Source organism: Anabrus simplex, chromosome 1 (assembly GCF_040414725.1).
Source record: "Anabrus simplex isolate iqAnaSimp1 chromosome 1, ASM4041472v1, whole genome shotgun sequence".
NCBI classification, from domain to species: Eukaryota; Metazoa; Arthropoda; class Insecta; order Orthoptera; family Tettigoniidae; genus Anabrus; species Anabrus simplex.
In genome coordinates this window covers 342696129-342717456 of record NC_090265.1, presented here as the reverse complement: position 1 = coordinate 342717456, position 21328 = coordinate 342696129, and the positions used below count along the sequence as shown (strand labels likewise).

Here is a 21328-nt window from a genome sequence, read left to right as displayed (position 1 = left end):
AAATCATCTAGAATCTGCAGCAAACACTTCATAGGTGGGTGTAAATCTCAACATCCTTCTAGTCCAGCATATGTACCAGGTATTTTTCCAGAATGTTACAAGAAAGTCAACAGAAACACGCTCTCTCAGCAGATTTGTAAGACTGAAGAAGAGAAGTGCAAATAGAAATTTAGTAATTTCAACACCTCATATCAGATCTGCCAGATAGTGAGCCTGTTCTAGTGACAAAGCTGATGCCCAAACTCAAATAGAAATTGTGGTGTAGAAAGTAATTTTAAAATCAGTTGTGTTTTTGATGGAAATAGTTTCAGCACACAAGGAAGTATATCAGCCATTCACACATTACATGCTAAACCTAGACATGTTTGTAAATTGTCTGGGCCTGACTCCCCATATGATGAAAGAGGATTTTTTTGGTTATAGTTCAGTTTCTGATGAATTACAATTAAATGTTCTGACAGATGTAAATAAAGAAATTTTTAATATATTTTTAAATGTACTACCAGACACTACTACACACAAAATTAGTATTCTTAATGAAAATGAAGTTAGCTTTGACATTTGCTGCCCTTGCTGTTATTTTCAATATTCACTGTAGTACTACTATTTCTAGGATATTTCAATCTCTTGCCTATACTGGCACAAGCAACAAAAAAGTGGGTTTTCTGGCCTAGCAAGGATACTGTTAATGCTACATTGCCTTCTGTTTTTAAAGATAACTGTCAAAATTGTAGAGCTATTATAGACTGCACTGAAATTAAAACAGAACAGCCTCCTGAAATCAGCCAGTATGTGTGTGTGTGTGTGTGTGTACTCCTTGTGGTATGGTGACATTTATTTCCAAATATTATGGTGGTAGAGCTAGTGACAGTTTTATCACAAATGACTGTGGAATTTTGAAATTGATAGAACCAGAAGATCAAATCATGGCTGATAAAGGTTTCCCTGGGATAAAAACTGTATTGGAGGACAACAATGCAATATTAGTAATGCCTCCCTTCATACAGGAAGGTCACTTGACACCTGAAGAAATAGATGACACTTACAATATTGCTAGTGTGTGAATCCATGTTGAACGCTGCATTCAGAGAGTGAAAGTATATAACATACTACAAAAAATTTCAAGTGAGCTGTTATGTTGTGCTGATGACATTGAGCATTTGTGTTGTGTTATGACAAATGTTCAACCTCCCTTGATTTCTGAAGCTCATTATTAAATCTGCACATTAGTTCCCTTAAATAATGTGTAAAGTAAAACTGTTGAAAAATTTTCAATACAGCCCTTCAAGAACATATCATTTCTATGAGTTTCTAAAAGAATGGAACTACTGTTCTCTGTATAAATGAAAAAGTCACAAACATCAAGCCCACAACAGTACATCAACAGCTGACATTGAGTAAAATATGTATGATTTTATTTTCAGTTCAAACTTTCCTTGTGAATTTTTTTATAATATAGAGGACATTGATCATCTTATTATCACCTACAATTGGTTTGTCTTTGCATGAAATAGGGCATTTAATTTCTAGTACCCTTTCTGGCTTCCCATCCACCATTACTATACCATCAGGACTAGCCATAACCAAGGATGGGTGAGATGAATTACAAGACCACATTCAACAACTGTTCTGTCATATAAATTTGTGTATTTGGCAAGCGCAGGTTTTTGTAATTTATTTCCAAAAGTGTCATTTCTAAGACCCCTACCATAAAGACATTTAGGACTCATAAGTGTATTTACCAGTTTCTTGTGATATTTTCTCTTACTTTTAATTGAATGCGCCCTACTTAAAGAGATCCTTTTCTTTCTTTCTTTCTTTATGAAAACCAGAGGTCTAGGTTTTAACACAAACTTCAGTTGCTTGAGTCTTATTAATTACGACATGATCGTTATAAAAATTATTTGCCAGCGCAGAATTGTTGACACTACACACATTACAGATGCGGTCTACTGTTTCATTAATAATGTCATTACATGTTTACATGCATTATTCTGAACACTAACTGTGACATCTGCTATTAAATATCCTAGCAATTCACTGGCAACTTTAACAGATTCTGATCTTTTCTCCTCATTTAAGACTTTCGAAAGTATGCATGGGGTTTTTAAATCCGGAATTTCAGCAGCATTAACATCAAGCCTCTGCCTTTTTTGTGGGAAAAAGTTCTTCTAACCTCTTCCCCTTGTTATATTTCTCCTTCCCCCCGTTTGAGATACGACGCCAAGATCATTCACATGGTTGATAGGTTTGCGAAGTTACATTTTGAGATCACTGCATGAATAACAGCTGAAATATGCTTTCACTTCTCTGACGATCCAGCAGGGCATTCACAGGAACAGTTAATCGTCTCTAGTGTAGCATTAACCTATGAGAACATAATATACTATTAGAAGTAAGCCCTACATAGTTTTCTAAAGTCAACATTGCTTAATATGTATATAATCATTAATACCGTTATCACCTCAACTGGTACATAAATGATTAGGTACATTACCTCTATCATGACATGGTAAGGTTTCTGACGAACCGATGTCTCTCTTATCACATCAGCAGTTATTACACTGTTGGTATTTCCTCCAAACTGTTTTTCTAGTAAATTTATTACATGCCCACTTTCTGCAAGTAGACAGCCTTTCTTCGAAGAACTGGGCCGATTACTGTCAGATAAAGTACTCTCAAATCCCACTGTTATTATCAAGTCTGCCATGGCAACACGTGATGAGATGACATCTGATGTTTGTACGTTCGCAGTAACACGCAATAACTTACCATTTTTGCCATTCGCAGCGCGGTGGTGCATTTCTCCTTCTAACATACAGAGCCTATAGATGTTGATTCCCATAGGGAACCTGAAATATGAGTAAATTTATAATACCAATGTAGCTGGTCCGTTATTGGAAATTATAAATTTTCCAGTTAACTCATTCCTCGTTGGCAGCGTTTTGCTCCAGTGTCCTAAGTTTAGCTCATCAGTTGGTAAATAGCACACCTACCATGCATGACACACACTCACACGCGCGCGTAAAAGCCATGCATCTTGATGAGTGTGCTATTTACCAACTGATGAGCCCAACTTAGCACACTGGAGCGAAACGCTGATAACCAGGAATGAGTTAGCTGGAATTTTTATAATGTCCAATAACGAACCAACTACATTGGTATTAAGGGGTATGTTCTGAGCAGAGAAACGGCGTGGATTGACATTAGTAGATGAATAAGTTTGAGTGGTGTCTTTAAAAGTAGGAAAGATCACAATATGAAGATAAAGTAGGAATTCAAGAGGACAAATTGGAGCAAATATTCATTTATAGGAAGGGGAGTTAGGGGTTGGAATAACTTACCACAGGAGAGGTTCAATAAATTTCCAATTTCTTTAAAATCATTTAAGAAAAGGCTAGGAAAACAACAGATAAGGAATCTGCCACCTGGGCGACTGCCCTAATGCAGTCAGTACTGAATGATTGATATAGTGAAGTTCCAACATATTAGATTGTATGAATCTTGCCTAATTTCTAGAACTATAAAAATGTCACATGCTAAGCTTTCCTGATGAGCAAACCCACCCCACATTTTGGCCTAATCTTTTCCACACTAGTCAATCCTGTTTTTTTTTTTTTTTTAATACTCAAGGCATACTGATGATACCAATAGCACTCCATCAAATTCCATCTCATTCACCACTTTATTACCAAGAAATCCTTGATATGTGAAATGGAGGAAATGGGATTCAGTCTCATTAATTTTGCTTTGATACAGAAACTGTACTGGTGCTGGGTAAATTTGTGAGAGACAGGTATAGGCCTTACATTCACATATTACCACTGGGATCTCTACTCTTAATGGTATCCCTTTCATCAGTGGCTTGAGGAGTTCTAGCCACCCAAGCACATGAAGGATCATAAATCTGAACAAGATGTCTGCTATAATTCTCTACTAACAAGTATTCTGTCTTACAGGACCACTTACTAAGCCACTCAGCCATTGCTCACATGATAACTGAAGACTGGTTTAATCATTTGAGAGTACGTCACCAGTGCAGATGTTTCATATCATTAATCCAAAAAATGTACTTGAGAATTCAATTAGTAATCATGCAATTCCTTTCCTGTGAACCATGTGACCTTGCCACACCAGGGAGGCTTGTGTGTCCCGATAAAGCAGATAGCCAAGCCGCAGGTGCAACTGTATCTGTCCAAAGACTAGACTAATGAACAGTTCACCGAAAGGGGGGTAGCAGCTTTTCAGAAGTTGCAAGGACAGCAGTCTAGGTAATGGCTGTTTTTATGCTGCTATACGGCTCAAAGCAATGGGAAAACTACAATCGTAACTAACACCTAAGGACATGAAGCTCTCTGTATGATGTACTGATGACTTCCTCCCAAGTAAAATATTCAGGAGGTAAAACAGTCCTCCACATTCGGAGCGAATCCAAGGTGAATGGGATCAGATACCAAGAACGAAGAATTATCCACAATCTGTAAAAAAATCAGTCTGCATTGATAAAAATTGAGAGATCTGAAAAAAAAGGAGCAACAATCCAGAAAGGAGTGAGGCAAGGCTGCAGTTTGCCCCCCCCCTCCTTATTTTTCAGTGTTTATATAGAACAAGCAGTAAAGGGGGAAGAAAAAGAGAGGAATTTGGAAAGGGAATCACAATCCAAACAGTGGAAATCAAAACTCTGTCACCTGTTGATATTATTTTATCTGAGACTGCAGAAGATTTGGAGAAATTGCTGAATGGTATGGACAGTCTTGGGGTATAAGATAAAAATGAAATGTCGTATGGCTTTTAGTGCCGGGATATCCCAGGAAGGGTTCGGCTCGCAAGGTGCAGGTCTTTCTATTCGACTCCCGTAGGTGACCTGCGCGTCGTGATGAGGATGAAATGATGATGAAGACAACACATACACCCAGCCCCCGTGCCACTGGAATTAACTAATTAAGGGACCCAGCCGGGAATCGAACCCGGGACCCTCTGAACCGAAGGCCAGTACGCTGACCGTTCAGCCAACGAGTCGGACAAGATAAAAATAAACAAGTCCAACACAGAAGTAATGGACTGCAGTCGAATGAAGTCAGGTGATGCAGGAAGTGAAGTCTTGAAGGATGTAATGAATATAGTTACTTGGGTAGTAAAATAAGTAACAATGGCAGAAGGACATAAAATGCAGACTAGCATGAGTAAGGAAGATCCTTCTTAAGAAAAAAAATTTGCCCACTTCGAACATTGATATAGGAATCGGAAAAATTATTTTGAAGACTTTCATATGGAGCACGGCATTGTATGGAACTGAAACGGATGATAACTAGCTCAGAAAGAAAGAGAATAGAAACTATTGAAATGTGGTGTTACAGAAGAATGCTGAAAGCGAGATAGATCGAATTACGAATGAAGAGATACTGAATCGAATTGGTGAGAGATCAATTTGGCTAAATTTGATGAGAAGAAGAGATAGAATGATAAAACATATCTTAAAAGTCAACCAGGACTGGTTCAGTTGGTTTTTGAGGGAAGTGTAGGCGGAAAGAACGGTAGAGTAGACCAAGGTATAAATATGGCAAGCAAATTAGAGCCAATGTAGGACGTAGTAGTTAAGAAGAAATGAAAACATTTGCACAGGATAGGGTGGCATGGAAAGTTGAATCAAACCAGTCAATAGACTGATGACTCACACATCAATATCATGCAATTAAATCAAGGTTAGTTTGTAGCTTGCAATGCTAACAGGAAACATAATTCATACGAAGGCATCTTGATATCAATCAGCAGCTTCTGATTACAAATATGCAAGTTACTACTTGTGAGAGAAAATTAAATTGATAGCTGCCCTAAACATGTGTTCCTAATGGACTGTTCTCCAAATGAATTCACAAGAATACGTCTTCATGTAGCTTTAAAAAAAAAAAATGCATGTATACATTGTTATAACATGGTTGATATACAACAAAACCAGCCTTGTGGTACAGGATCAGTGATTTTTGCCCTGAACGGAGGGCTGGTTCAAGGTCCCTTCAGCTTATGTCAGAACAACTGAGGAGCTATCTGACAGTGTCCTGGTCTAGAAAGCCAAGAATAACAGCCAAAAAGAATTTTGTTGCACTGACCATACATCACCTCAAAATCTGCAGATTTTTGGACCGATCAGCACTTACTTCAGTTGACCAAAGCCCATCAATACTGTAGTACCACTGAGTTTTTTTTTCCTAAGCAGTTTAAAAAAATATAGCCCAACTTATTGGTACAAAAATGAAAGGGGTTTTCAATTACGCTAGGGCTAGGAAAATAGCAGCTGTAGCCTTAACATGCAGTCCTGGCATTTGTCTGATGTGAAAATGAAAAATTTTGGAAAACCCTTTTCAGGATAGTTTAACATATTGTTGTAAATTTAACCAATTCATGCCCAATTTTTTTTAACTTCACAGACAAGATTTGCCCATAGATATCGTCGCCTCTTTGAAAACCTTGAAGTCGGAATTATAAAATTTTACAGGAGGGAGAGAGAGAGAGAATGTTCCATGATCTCAAATGAAGACCTGTTTGTCCTTTTATAAGTACCCACCATTAATTCGCCATAAAATTCATCTCATGGCTACAATGACATGTAAGTTTAATTAATATATATTTTATAATTTGTTCAAATATGGACTTACAATCTTTTAAATCTTAAATTCAACACATTTCATGACAAGGTTTTTGAAGTAAAAATGTGGAATGAAGAATTACAAGTAAATAGTTTTGTTTCATAATTTTTACTTTTTACCTACCAATATAGTCTGCCTGGTGGCCATGATCGTTAAGTCCTTGAAGTTTATATGGTCTGACACAGTGGTTAGCCAGTTTGAACCCCGTTGGTCGAAAAAATGTTCACCATCTGAATGTTGGCCGGCAGGGTAGGGGAGATGGTGGTATACAATTTCTAATCCTTAGATTGCATGCCAAAAGTCTGGATTAAATTCCAAAACACTCCACTACGGTGAGGACATATGACGCTGTCGGGTGATGACATTAAGCTTTGAGCAGACCCCTTGGTGTTATTAGACAGGAGTAGGCTACGTGCCGATACCTGGTTTAACACACTCCCTATGTCATCATCATCCCACATCCAGACTCGCAGGTTGCCTATGGGAGTAAAATAGAAAGATCTGCACCGGGCGAGCCGAGCTTGTCCTTGTACACTCCCGGCATTAAAAGCCATACGATAAAGAAAGACCAGCCCATGTACTGATTGTTAATTCATAATGTTTTTGGAAATGGTAACATTGAAGAAAAAATTGAAGAGTTCACATACTGTAGTTATTTACAGACTAATATTAAAAAATAGAAGAACCAACTTGGTAACATTTTTAGTAATTATTTTTACACTTAATCTAAAAATAAAAAAGTAAAACTAAACTAAAACTAAATGTGTACAGTTATGCCCCGCAGTTCAGTAACACCAGATTCAAAATATGACTGTCCTTATTCATAGGGCAAGGTATCATAGAAATGGTGATATTCACTGTTGGAGGTGGTTCCATTTCTCTTTCGTGATCTTCAGCTTTTGAGTATACAATGGTGGAATCTTGTCTTTTGCACACTGAATATCACCCCTTTGTTTCCTCTGAGGAAGATTATTCCAAGAGTCAGAGTGATTAAACTTGTAATCAATAGTCCCACTTGGGTTGTAAAGGATGGCCTGAAAGTCTGTAACGAGAGGATCTTCCACTTTACTTCCAGGACACAATGATTTGTAGATCGTACAGACTATGCCCTATGGGAATCAACATCTATCAGATGATTCCCTATGGGAATCAACATCTATATCATCTGATAGCCAAGCAGGCATCAATTTTTGGTAAAGAGACAAAGTCTCTCATAGTGCATTGGCACTGCCAGTGGCTCCAAGTAGCCTACGCAGTGGCCTCCACAGTATGCACTAGCCAGCGTCTTGGTAGGTGTGCTAGGTACCAACTGATGAACCCAACCTAGCACACGAGGGTAAAATGCTGGCAACCAGGAATGAATTAGCTGGAAAATTTATAATGTCCAATAATGGACTATTTATATTGGTATTATAAATTTACTCATTCGGGACAAATATTTCAGATTCCCCATGGGAATCAACATCTATATCAAGAATCACCATGGCGATTTTTAAGTTTGTGAGATGTCCACCAACATTTTTTACGTACATTTTCTTCTCCTTCCAAAATTGTTGAAATATTACTTCACGTTCCAAATCCGTCAACTCTTTGCACCTTATGACTGATTTCTTTTCACTTAAAGTGCATCTACACCCAGGCAATATCTTCCTTTCTTGACGAGCAGTTTGATATTTCCACTTTCCATCACTGTCTCTTAAAAGACCTTCATATGGTAATCGCATTTCCCTCTCTTTCCCCCCCCCCCCCCCCCTGTGTTTCCTGATTGATTGGTTCCATTCCATCAGCACTAACAGATTCGTTACAATTTGGAATAGCTACATTAATAGAACCAACAGAATTCACAAGTAATTTGTCACTTTCATGTTGAGGTTCATCAGTAGATCGTTCACAAATAATATTTTCCGTAGAAGCTATAGCAACAGGGGTTTCCAATAATTCCGTATTAGAAACAGAGTTCAGCACTTCAATAACTGGAACTGTTTCTTCAGTTTTAATATCTTGTAAATGTCTCTCACTGTATCAATTACCACTATACAAGTTTACCGGAACAGCAGATGGCTGTAAGGGATTGAATTTTAAGAACTCGTCCAACTCTTTCCTCAGTTCTGCATCATTGATTTCTTCAGTGAATCTTGAAACACACACAAGCAATTAGATAGCAGTAAAAAATTTCCAAGTTAGGTACTATTTACCACTAAGATGACAGGTGAAGGAGGTAACTGAAACCACTTTTTTTTTTTCCAGATATTACCAATGCCTTTTCCACTAGTACTCTCTTGTATGTCTTGTTTTGCATTCTGTACTTTGGAACAGTCATTGACACTATATTCTGCATTACGGTCACCTGAAATATCACGCTTCCACAGTAAAAGCAGTAGTTAAAGAATATAAATGCAATCTAATAGTAAATAATATTCAGAACATTACTCACCGAAATAAGTTTGCAATGCTTTCTCCACATGGATTTTACCCCTGCAGTACCTGTAATCTATCTTCAGTCGAAACGGAAGTTAATATGTGAAAGGCACGTAGTACAACTCTATTGTCATCTTTTTTACAATGTGATAATGGCGATAAAATTTTGTTGGCAGTAAAAAGCATGTATGTTAAACTTACGAGGTTAAGGTAAAGAGTCGCATAGCATAAATTTATTTTCCTCTTAAGTCTCCAATACATGAACAGCTCACTTAGACATACGAGCTTATTAATTCGGCCAATAGAGGAGCAGGATTCCTCCACGGACTTATGAGGGTTTTAAATTCAGTTAGAGCACATATTTTCCTTTAAAAAACACGCAAGACCCCAAAAATGACCAAAACTGTACTTGCAAGGTTTTTAAAGAAAGACGACGATATGTTCAATATGGACTGCAACTCATAAATATGAACCAAAATTGTTTTATTCATTTAGGTCCTGTATAAACACATGGGTCATTAACGACCCACTAAGAAATTGCTTGGGAATGAGTTGTATGACTTGCTGGAAATTTTACCAGGCAACACTATTTTTTACAAACGTTTGTTGTATCTAGTTATAAAATGAATACTTTTGCATAAATAATTGTTACTATTCTTTTTATAAGAATTTTTGTTCATAAGAGACATAAGATCACATAACCATCACTAGACTTCAGATCAACTCCTAGTAAATTGCAAAGCAAGTACCAGAAAGAGGAAAGTTACACCTAGCAGATGCTTAAGAGTGTTTTACTACCACAAATTTTGAAGGAGCGCCTGGGTTCTTCACTACAATAGAATTAAAGAACTATAGTGTTCTTTCCTATGGCATTTGTTTATGACTTCAAGCATTAGAAGTCAACCTCATCCTTTTAAAGCTTTTCCTCATTTGTACCAAATTACATTCATACATTTTCGGTAGTACTAAAGGCCATCTAGATAAATTCCGTAGCTGTGGCTGTATGTATGTTCAGTCCGTCAGCGATTCCGCTAGTGGGATCCCCAACACCTCTGCCGTCAGCTGTCATAGATGGCCTAGGCATCACTGGAGAGGCATACTAGGGAAACGAGGAGTGAGGTAGTTCCCCGTTGCTTTCCTCACCGAGCCAGAGTTGCTATTACATATCAGTCTGCCAAACCCACTGAAATGCATACACCAATTGACCCTATGGGCAACATTCTCACACCATTCATAGCAGGGACTGGCTGCATAAGGATTGGCATTACTAGCATTGCTCATACCTCAGTCACTTTCATACTGTCAAAGCCAAGGATAAGACGGAGATAGATTTTTGAAAGTAACAAAATTGCTCTAGCCTATACCAGAAGACATAGTGCACTGTAAACACTATGTCCTGCCAGTTGTGGCTGAGAATCCAGGAATAATTCACACATAAATCAAATAATCAGTATAGGCATCCAGAAAAGGATTGAAGTAATCTACAAGATGTGAACAAGCTGAAAATAATTTTTGCCACGATCATAAAAGATAAATGGACAGGTGGAAAGGCATTTTCATGTATGTCCCATCAGAATAATCTACTTCTTAATCACTGCAATTCATGTCCAAGTCACTGCCGTTAGTTTGTCCACATTCTGACATTGAAACAGAAGGGCCACTGAATTCGAGAGGATCTGAGATGAAAATATTGTTTACCGGTGCTTACAGCGCTAACTTGAAGCTAGGCACAATTTAATCTGTGGGATTTGAACATCTTCGTTAGCAGAATCTCCATCTCTTTCACCTCCATCTTCTGACAATCATATAGAAATATCAAATTCAGACTTCAAGGAATCTGCTCCTTCAAGCTTATTTAAAATGTCTGTACTATTAACTGTTTTACTCTGCTACGTAAAACCAATTAGCAAAGGCTAAACTTATGCATACGAGCATAATCACCAATATATCTTCTGGAATATTTCTACAAAAAGAAATTGAACCTGTCCTCTACTGTGATTTTGCAATTTTTATTGAATATATATGTGGCTAAAAGGAAGGTGGATGAAGTATGTGTTATCCTTTTTTTATAGGAGGACAGTGACATCTTTTGTGGTAAATACTAATTACTTTGCAATTTGGTAATTGCGATCCTTGTTACCTAAAAATTTTGAAACAACTTCACAGGAAGATATCCATGCTGCATTCTCCTTTTCATCCAGTGTTTTAAATGCTACATCTGAAATCAATTTTCTTATATCAGACCCATTAAATATAGGCTACCTTCTTTTAATTTTGCTTCAGATAGTATTGGAAATTTCTCACATATGTACTTCAAACAGTCTCCTTCCTTATTTAAAGCCTTAACAAATTGTTTCATTAAGCCAAGCTTAATGTAGAGAGGTGGCACCAAAACTTTAGGACTTACAACGCTTTGGCACACAACATTCTTAGAACCGACTTCCACACTTGCTCAAGGTGGCCAGTCTTTCTTAGTCCAGTGATCAACTCGTGCCCTGCTGTCCCAAAGGCAAAGAAAGCATGGAAATTTGGTAAAACCAGATTGTTGACCCAGCACTATAGTAAGAACTTTAAAGTCGCCACAAACTTGCCACTTGTGTTCACTATAGTTCACTCGCAATAACTTAAGTTGCAAATTTTCATATGATTCTTTGAGGATCACTGAATAGGCAACAGGCACTGAACCAAAAATGTTTCCATTATGAAGGAGAACACCCTTTAATCTTCACTTGGAAGCATCAATGAACAGTTTCCATTCACTTGGATCATAGTTTGGAAGTCCAAGTTTTAGCGTAAGTTCTTTCACATTACTGCAATATACAGAGAGCCAACATCGGAGAAAAAAGGTTTGATGATGCTTCTTGTTTAAAGCAGCCTAACATCGAAGGTCATCGGCCCAAAAAAGGATTTAAATGCTATTTTGCGTTGTCTGTACTAATAGAATGATGTTTTTGGACAGAGCAGATTTTTTTCTTGGAGTCTAGAACCCAACAACTCAGCTAACTCTTTAGAGAGGACAAGATCCCTCACCAAGTTAAACACTCTGGTTAAAACACCCACGTTCTGCAGCAGATGATCCTGGTAGGTAGTCACTGTCACTCATTTTCCATCACTTCTAAATCAGACTCGGATGAAAACTGTTCCAAGATTTTCTGGTCACACAGGGATTGGTACATCAGGCCCATGGGGGACAGGTAAAATGGCTGAACGAACAACTGGATACACAATTTGCTTTTTATTTTTAGAATTGTATCCCTTCACATCACACAAACAGAAGTAGCAGTCATTACTATTGTTTGACTGCTCTCTCCAAACCTTAGGTATTCCAAAAGACAGAGACTGTCATTTCCCAATGATGAAGATCTTCAAGATATGATTTTTTTTTTACAAAATCTGTAATATTATGCCGATGCTTACGCAATGTGTATTTCCCACATAAATAACAAAAGTGGTCTGAATCATTTAAACATGAGCAATGCGACATGGTAAATATACTTTCTTACTGAACTACAAACTCACAACATCTACTCCACAATACAGCTTGAAACTGATATTTTCCAGATGACACACACTAATGCATTGTGAGAAAAGCTCAAACAGGATGTGTTAGTTTTCACAAAGATAAGAATGTGTCTGGTAAAGAATTACACTGTACATAATTACTCTTTGGGCATACGAAAATTACACTATAAGGAAAATAAAATGGATTTTAAAAAAATTAAATGGTACATGATAGGAACTTTCTGGCTTTGAATTTGAACTCAGCATGCTAAAAATACCCCAAAAACAATCAAACTTCGGAGACAGCATTTTCATCGCAGACTAGTGTTATTAATAATCCTTTCACTATGCTGGTCTTCAGTAGCTTACTCGCTGCTCTACTTTCTTTTTCATTATTAAACCAACTCCTGCATTTCCCCAGTTTGATTTTGTGTTGATCAATAATTCTGTAGTCGCCTGACCAAAAATCCTGCTCTTCCTGCCAACGTACTTCACTTATACCAACTACACCTAACTTTAGTCTATCCATCTCCCTTTTCACATTCTCTAACCTACCACAATGATTCAAACTTTTAACATTCCACGCTCCGACTTGCATGTCAGTATCCATCTTCCTGATGATTGCCCCCCTCCCCCCTCTCGTGTAGTCCCCACCCAGAGATCTGAATGGGGGACTATTTTACCTCTGGAATATTTTACCCGGGAGGAAGCCATCATCAGTATTATCGGCACACTTTATCTTGGTGCATTTACACCCTAGCGCTGAATCGATCGACCTCGGCAATCTTCGAGATTCGTACTGCCAACGTTTGAAACACAAACTATGAATCGCTTAAGCATCGTTGTGCGACATATGGCGTACACTTTACATACTAGTACTGTTGTTGTTTACACATCAAAGCCAAACTATAGAATTCATGCTAGGAACAAGATTCGCATCAAGAAATGTTATATAATGTTAAATAATGTGTATGTGACACAGTTGTTGGCTTAAGATAATAACGGTTTAGAAACTTCATATCGATTTATCATATTCTCTATTCAATTCAATTTCATTTTCATTCAGTTGGCAGCACTACCAGGACAGCTCCCTCTTTACTCCTCACCCCCGTACACAAATGCACCAAGATAAAGTGTGCCAATAATACATCATTCATACAGAGAGAGCTACATGTCCTCAGAAGTTAGTTACGGCTGTAGTTTCCTGTTTCTTTCAGCCGTGTAGCAGTATAACACAGCTAAGCCATGTTGAGTATTATTATAAGGCTATATCAGTCAATCATCTAGACTCTCGCCTCGTAACTTCTGAAAGGCTGCTACCCCACCTTCCATGAATCATTCGTTAGTCTGATCTCACGACAGATACCCATCCAATATGGTTCCACCTACGGCTCGGCAATCTGCTTCACTGGGACACACAAGTCTCTCCACCGCGGCAAAGTCACATGGTTCGCAGGGGAACATATTTACAATATGCAAGTCAAATTCATATAAGATATAGATAAATGAAAGACAGGATAAGACGAGACAGGGAGAGTGAAGGCAGCAGCAAAAGGAGAATATAGAAAACTATTCACTAATTTTGGTTCCTCCCCACCCAAAACCCCTACTACCAAGGCAGGTGCCACAAGTATGATGTCCTAGATGTACCGGCGTATTCTGGCCTTGTTCCCCACTTTCAAACAGTATGTTATTTACCCAACCTGCACCTTACCTAAACAAAGCAGTGGTAAATATGTTTAGCATCAAGAAGGCATGGGCAGGAATGGAAGATTCATACATCCTCATAGGAAAAGCACAAATCAAACACCCTTGGAGGCAGTAAATTGTCTTGTGTGTGCTCCCAGCAACAAATATCATAAACGAATTCAGTCAGAGCAGGATTCTGTTCCTCGTTTGTAATATCAAGTTCTGATTTTGCACTAAATAAACCACCACCTTAAATATCAGTCACCACTGATCTACATTTGGAGCTATCACTCAGGTGACAGATTCCCAATCAGTTGTTTACCTATTCTTTTCTAAAGTGATTTCAAAGAAGTTTGAAGTTTTTATAGGGGCCTATAGCAAATAAGGCTTTCGTGGCTGGCGTTACAAATCACACCAGTGTTTTCCGGGCTTATAGGCCGTGGTCCAGGAGCACGTGATGGTCCTGAAGTTTCATCGAAGACTGCGTTCGACATTATCAAGGGTTGAAAGTTAGAAACTTCATTTTGTTCCATATTGAACTGGGATTACAGTAAAATGAAAAACTTAAAGATCCACCTTTTCAATACCATGAATGTTTATTGAGCCGGGCTGAGTGGCTCAGACGGTTGAGGCGCTGGCCTTCTGACCCCAACTTGGCAGGTTCGATCCTGGCTCAATCCGGTGGTATTTGAAGGTGCTCAAATACGTCAGCCTCGTGTCGGTAGATTTACTGGCACGTAAAAGAACTCCCGAGGGACAAAATTCCGGCACCTCGGCGTCTTCGAAAACCGTAAAAGAGTAGTTAGTGGGACGTAAAACAAATAACATTATTATTATTATTAATGTTTACTGATGTGCATATATATCACATAACGTTTAAAGAAGGTTGATACTAGTTTCGACACTCATTGCGCGTCATCATCAGCCAACAAATCAATTGAGCAAAATGCAACTTATCGAATAGCAATATATAACACATGATAGCACCTACAAGACAAATGTTGAACTATGACTAGTTGAAATACAAAACACATGACAGCAAATACAAGGATTAATGTTGAAAGTTAAATTGTCAAAAGTTAAAACAATGAAAGCAAATCAGAGAAGGTGGTTTCGAAGCCAACAATGTGGTCGTGTGAAGATCATAATTTGAATTAACGTCACGATTCCCAGTTCAGTACGGAAACGTGGAGACCTTGAGTAGTGTGATAGTGTGATGGCACAGATGTTGAAAGGAGACGAGCTGGGCTAATGAAGAGAGCAACTTACTTATCAAGGGTTCCGAGAAAATAGTCCAGCTTGAGGTTTGTAGAACATCAGTTGTATCTATATACAACATTTAAATGTACCTACTAAGGCAAATTTTAAATGTAACATTAAAATGATGAGGGTATGGTGCGTATAACCATCTAAAACATATGACAGCCCCTATAAAGTCACTGTTAGATTATAACCAGTTGAAATGAAGTGGTGCGTCTGACCGTAAAATATAACATTTTTGAGAAGGTATCCCAGTTATTGAGTCTTGATAAACAAGAGAATAGTCCAGCTTGAGGTACATAGATCATAAGGCAACATATGTTATCAGTGGGAAGAATAAACCTTGTTCTCTTAAGTTGCGGTAATTGATAGGCTTAATTCAGGTGGTTTCGAAGCCAACAATGTGGTCGTGTGAAGATCATAATTTGAATTAACGTCACAATTCCCAGTTCAGTATGGAAACGTGGAGACCTTGAGTAGTGTGATGGCAGAGATGTTGAAAGGAGAGGAGCTGGATTCCGACTGACTTGGATAGCAGCGAAGCTCACAGCAGAATAGAGTAGTGTTGCAATTCTACCTCAATATATAGTGCAGGCTACGATGCGCTGCTCGCCTATTGGTCTGCCATGTTGGAAGGGAGGTCGTTGATTGGCTGTTCTTTGGTCAATGATCGAAGCATTAAGGAGCCCGATGTACGTTGATCTGCCTTGAAGGAGACAGGCAACTGATCACCCGCAGCTTTTTCTGGTCTACTGCTGCCATTGTGTCCTTCAGGTTTTAAGGCTTTCAGGACTGGAAACCAGGCTTTGTTTACCCATTCAAATTCTTCCTTACGCTGACGATGTTGGTGTGCTTCAAGATTTCAATGGCTTCCCTTTGTAGCCAGGCGTGATAAGATCAGTGGTTGACAGTACTTTGGTGTTGCTGTACTGTATGTCATGGCATGCTAGCAGCGAGTGTTCAGCAAATGATGATCTGTCTGCCTGGCCCAGCCGGCTATGTCTGTTAAGCTCCTTCAGTTGTATGGCGATGCTACATTTTGTAGTGCCTATGTATACCGGCCGCAGTTGCACGAGATCTTGTAGTCACCAGCTGTGGAAAGAGAATGGCGCTTGCCTTTAGCAGACCTAGCAGTCTGAAATTTATCGAACACCTCCCTTGGTAAATTATTCCAATTCCTCTTCCTTTAGATTTGCCCCCTATTTGTCCTCTTGAATTCCAATTATCTTCAGAATTATTATGATCTTTCCTACTTCTAAAATCTCTAAGCTTATTCACGTCTACCAAGCCAAAAGTTTGCAAGGGTCCCATACACTGTAACCATACCCTAATCGGGATCTGACCAGTGACTTCATACACCCTCTCCTTAACTTCCTTACTACAACTTCGTTGGAAATAACCCAGAAAAATACTGGGTATAAATTTATCCTGTACTACCTTATGTTTGAAATGCCTGTTGCTCACAGTAAAATTTTCTGTCAAATTTATTGTACAATAATTTAATTTTATAAAATTTCTGATGCTCACGGTCAAATTCAAGTTTTATAAAACCTCTGATAAAACTTTTCACAAAATAGGACATGTTCTATTCCGTAAAATTAATTTTATGAAGCGCACCAATCAGCGAAGCTGACATCACAATGATGCTGGCGCTACGTCGTGAGAAGATTGCGAAGCTCGATTGTAAACAAACACTTCTTTCTAAAATGGCAGAATCCGGGTAGCCTACGGAAGCTGTTAGTGTTTTACTGACGAATACCAGACATATCCTTGTTTGTACGAAGTTAAAACGCCACTTTACCACAACAGAAATGAAAGAAGAGAGGCAAAAAACAATCGCTGAATTCCTATATGAATACTGGTCTTCTAACCTCAACTAATTTTCGACCAAGGACAGCAATCCTCTACCTTCTTCTCTTCTTTTGATCCAGTCCCGAGTCCAGCATTTCCTGGCATTTCTTCCTTTTTACCACTGTATAACATATAATAGCAGCTAAAGCAGCAAGTTTTGCTTTGTTTGTTGGAGCCATACTCTTAAACACATTGTAAGTTGAACAGCTGATTCTTGGTTTAAAAGTTTATCGATAGATGGCAGCACATACACATCTCAGTTAAGAAGTAAGTTTATAGATGGCCATCCTGATGTTTCCACGGATTTTATAAAATAATTTTACCGTGAGCAACAAAACTTGTTTTCACCAAATTTTTATAAAATTAATTGTACAACAAATTTTATGAAACATTTTACCGTAAGTAATAGGCATATCATTCAAAGGAAGTACAAATTAAGGGCTTGTTTTGATTCACAAGATCCACCCCCCCCCCCCCCTCGTATCATCGAAAAACCGAAATACTGTGCTCCTTCAACCACTCAATCAACTCTATTTCCAGCCGTCATTGTTGGTGCTTTGTCAAGAATGACCGAGTGAAATAACGAAGACCACAGAAAGAACTGAGCACAATACTACAACACACAGCTGAAGGCATGTGGTTATAGTAAACAGGTCGACAACACTGGTAACCAGAACTAGAGTAACGCACTCTATCGGGGCGATCGCCTGCCTATGATTGGCTGTTTATTAATTCACTTAGCATCCGCCAAAAGGTAGCGCTCAAATGTCAAGTCGAAACTCATAAGAACTGAACTATAGGTATGAAGAGAGATGGAATTTCATAGCGAGTTTTTTTTTTTTGCTAGTTGCTTTATGTTGCACCGACACAGATAGGTCTTAAGGCGATGATGGAATAGGAAAGGGCTAGGAGTGGGAAGGAAGCGGCTGTGGTCTTAAGGTACAGCCCCAGCATTTGCCTAGTGTGAAAATGGGCAACCACGAAAAACCATCTTCAGGGCTTATGTCGTTAATATGATCACATATTATGTATTGAAAAAAGGTGCATCAATCAAATTTCCCTCTATTGTATGTTATCTCCTTTCAATACGGACCAAATATGAAGTTTTTAATATTGAATCTTCAGGGCTGCCGACAGTGGGGTTCGAACCCACTATCTCCCGGATTCAAGCTCACAGCTGCGCGCCCCTAACCGCACGGCCAACTCGCCCAGTTGTAGTGAGTTTTTACGACTGAATACCTTCCCGACATCAACCTCCTCAGAGACGTTGATGAAATCAAACTGATGAGATATATGATAACGAAGGGAAAAGCTGAAACCCGGTGTGCCAGCACATAGCCAACTCCTGTCGAATAGCACTGAGAGGTCTGTTCGGAGCTTAATGTCGCCATCCAACCGACACATCATAATCAACAGCATCATATGCCCTTGCTCCATATGAATACTGCTGAGAGATTTGGAATTTAACACGGCACATGGCACGATGTTACTAAGAACGGAAACAGGCGCGTGGTGAGATTTTAATTACAATAGGATGAGATTTTCCTTTACCCATGAAATTACAGTCTTGGATTAAATTGGTTAATTAAAGCTTTCTGTCTGCATTTATTTTCGAAACAATTATTGTAGCTTTACATATTTTTTAGTTACTTGTTTGTTTTTTATGATTTGCTTTACACCGCACTGATACAGATACGTCTTATGGCAATGATTGGACAGGAAAGGGTCTAGAGCGGGAAGGAAGTGGCCATGACCTTAAGGTACAGCACCAGCATTTGCCTGGTGTGAAAATGGGAAACCATGGAAAACCATCTTCAGGGCTGCCAAGAGTGGGGTACTAAACCACTATCTCCCGGATGCAAGCTCACAGCTGCGCGCCCCTAACTGCATAGCCAACTTACCCGGTATATTTTAGTTACAAATGTAGGATATTCTACCTTCTTTAATCAGTATTATGAAAATTTCTTTCACATGTGATTCTTTTATGCATTTTTGTCAATTTGAGATTGGTATAATGCACATTTATAGTGTCTTCAGGGAAGAATGTACATTTTATGCTTGTTCTCTGGCACATGGTAGATGTCTCACAAGATTTCTATGCTTCTAAATTTTGTGTGTCATTTTTCTGAGTGTATATCCCATGTGGTAACTCCATCTTTGTCTATGTATGTGGATCTATTTCGTTCCACTTGGTCAGAATTTTCAACAACAGGTTACATATCAATTCCTAAAAACTTACTTTCACTGTTTTGTTTCATTTGTTCAACATTTGCACTGCAAATCTCAAATATCTCTCCTAAATTTTCTTCTTCCTGCTTCTTCCTTCCTGTTCCTCTTTGCATTGTAACACTTACCGTGCAGTCTTGTCACACATATTTCAATATATTCACACACAGTCAATATATTTGCAGTACCGGGTATTAAAAAAAAAAAAAAAAAGCCAGAAATACTAACGTAACAAGGCACAAGCTGAGGGAAAATCTACAAGGATTACAACGACGCACCACAAACGAAGAAAACAAACCTTCACCAACAAGCAACAGTTGCAGAGTGATGAGGAAAATAATGACCTTGGAATAGGCTACAGGATAGATATGGCAAAATCAAGGAAGGAAAGATTCCTGCACCACTGCATCTGGTGCCGCGTTAATCCAGGCCTTTGGCATGCAATCTGAAACTGTACAACACCACCTCTCTTATCCTGCCAGCCAACATTTTTTCCACCAACAGGTGTCGACCCAGCTATCCATAGTGCGGACCATATAGAAGGATGATGGCCACCAGGCAGGATTCACATGTTTAATGGTGTAATATTAAATAAACTGAACCAAGAGGAAAATCTCACCATGATCTTATAACAAATAATATACAGTATGCTGGTCATATTATTATTCCCACAATGAAGAACAGACATCCTCAATCATCCAAACACAATGGTCCGTAATGTAATTCATTTGTTTAGGAATACCTGCCCCATAAATGTAATTGCATACTAAAATTTCATGGATTGTGTAACTTATATAACAATATCAATGCTGTGTTCTAGAGGATTAACTTATTACTATAATCCAGATGAACAGAAAATGGTATCCTTATTGCTTCATATTGTCAAGAACGTGTGCAATAATAATACTACTAATAATAAATACAGCAACAACCTATGTTAATAATTTCTGTACACTAAAGAGGTGCCACACCTCACAAAAATGTAGGCCTAACTATATAATAAAGTATTACCATACAATATTATAGCCATAAGAGAAAATAAAATCATTTTTGAAATTTTACACGAACCTTGCAAGGCAGCCGAGGTGTAACAGTTAATTCCAGAACCAAAAAATGTAAGAAAACTACAGTCATTTAAAGAAATGACAGGTATGCAATCGATATGGAATCAGCCACCTCGGCGACAGCCCTAAATGAAGATAGCTGGTGACTGATTAATGGCACCAAAATTTAACATTAGAAAGGTTCAAGTCTCCAACTTTCAGCAATATGCAACTGATCTTTACAGAATATGAACTAATCGCAATCACTGGAACTCTTGTGTGCCAATTCTGTGTCCTGAATATCAGTATTTTCGAAGTATATCAAACAGACACGGCAGTCCCAAATACTTACCACGTAACACTTACGTCCAAGTTGTTTCAAGTTATGAACAGAATCTAAATGAAACGTCCAAAATTAACGGCAGAACAGATTTCTTTACACCCATTCACCAGCCAACTGATTGTTATTACGGTACAAAAAGTCAATTCTGTGGCGCCAAAACCGTGGAACATACACTAAGCAAAGAGTTTAAATTGGAGCAAGACCAAGGATCATTTAAGAGAAATACCAACTACAACTACAACCTATCAAACGTCCGACTCGTTGGCTGAACGGTCAGCGTACTGGCCTTCGTTTTAGAGAGTCCCGGGTTCGATTCCCGGCCGGGTCGGGGATTTTAACCTTAATTGGCTAAT

At 38.5% G+C, this 21328-nt stretch overlaps 1 protein-coding gene across 2 annotated transcripts in view; it reads right to left on the bottom strand.

The window, feature by feature from the left end:
- The window catches only part of eco (Establishment of cohesion), a 169160-nt gene extending 148039 nt beyond the window's left edge, over window positions 1-21121 (bottom strand). The window contains exon 1 of one of the 2 annotated variants that reach the window (XM_067142544.2): window positions 20985-21121. The gene's annotated coding sequence lies outside the window, so the exon portion shown is untranslated. The remainder of the gene's footprint in view (window positions 1-20984) is intronic. The other variant, XM_067142552.2, reaches the window with a different exon arrangement.
- Window positions 21122-21328: the final 207 nt, after the last annotated feature.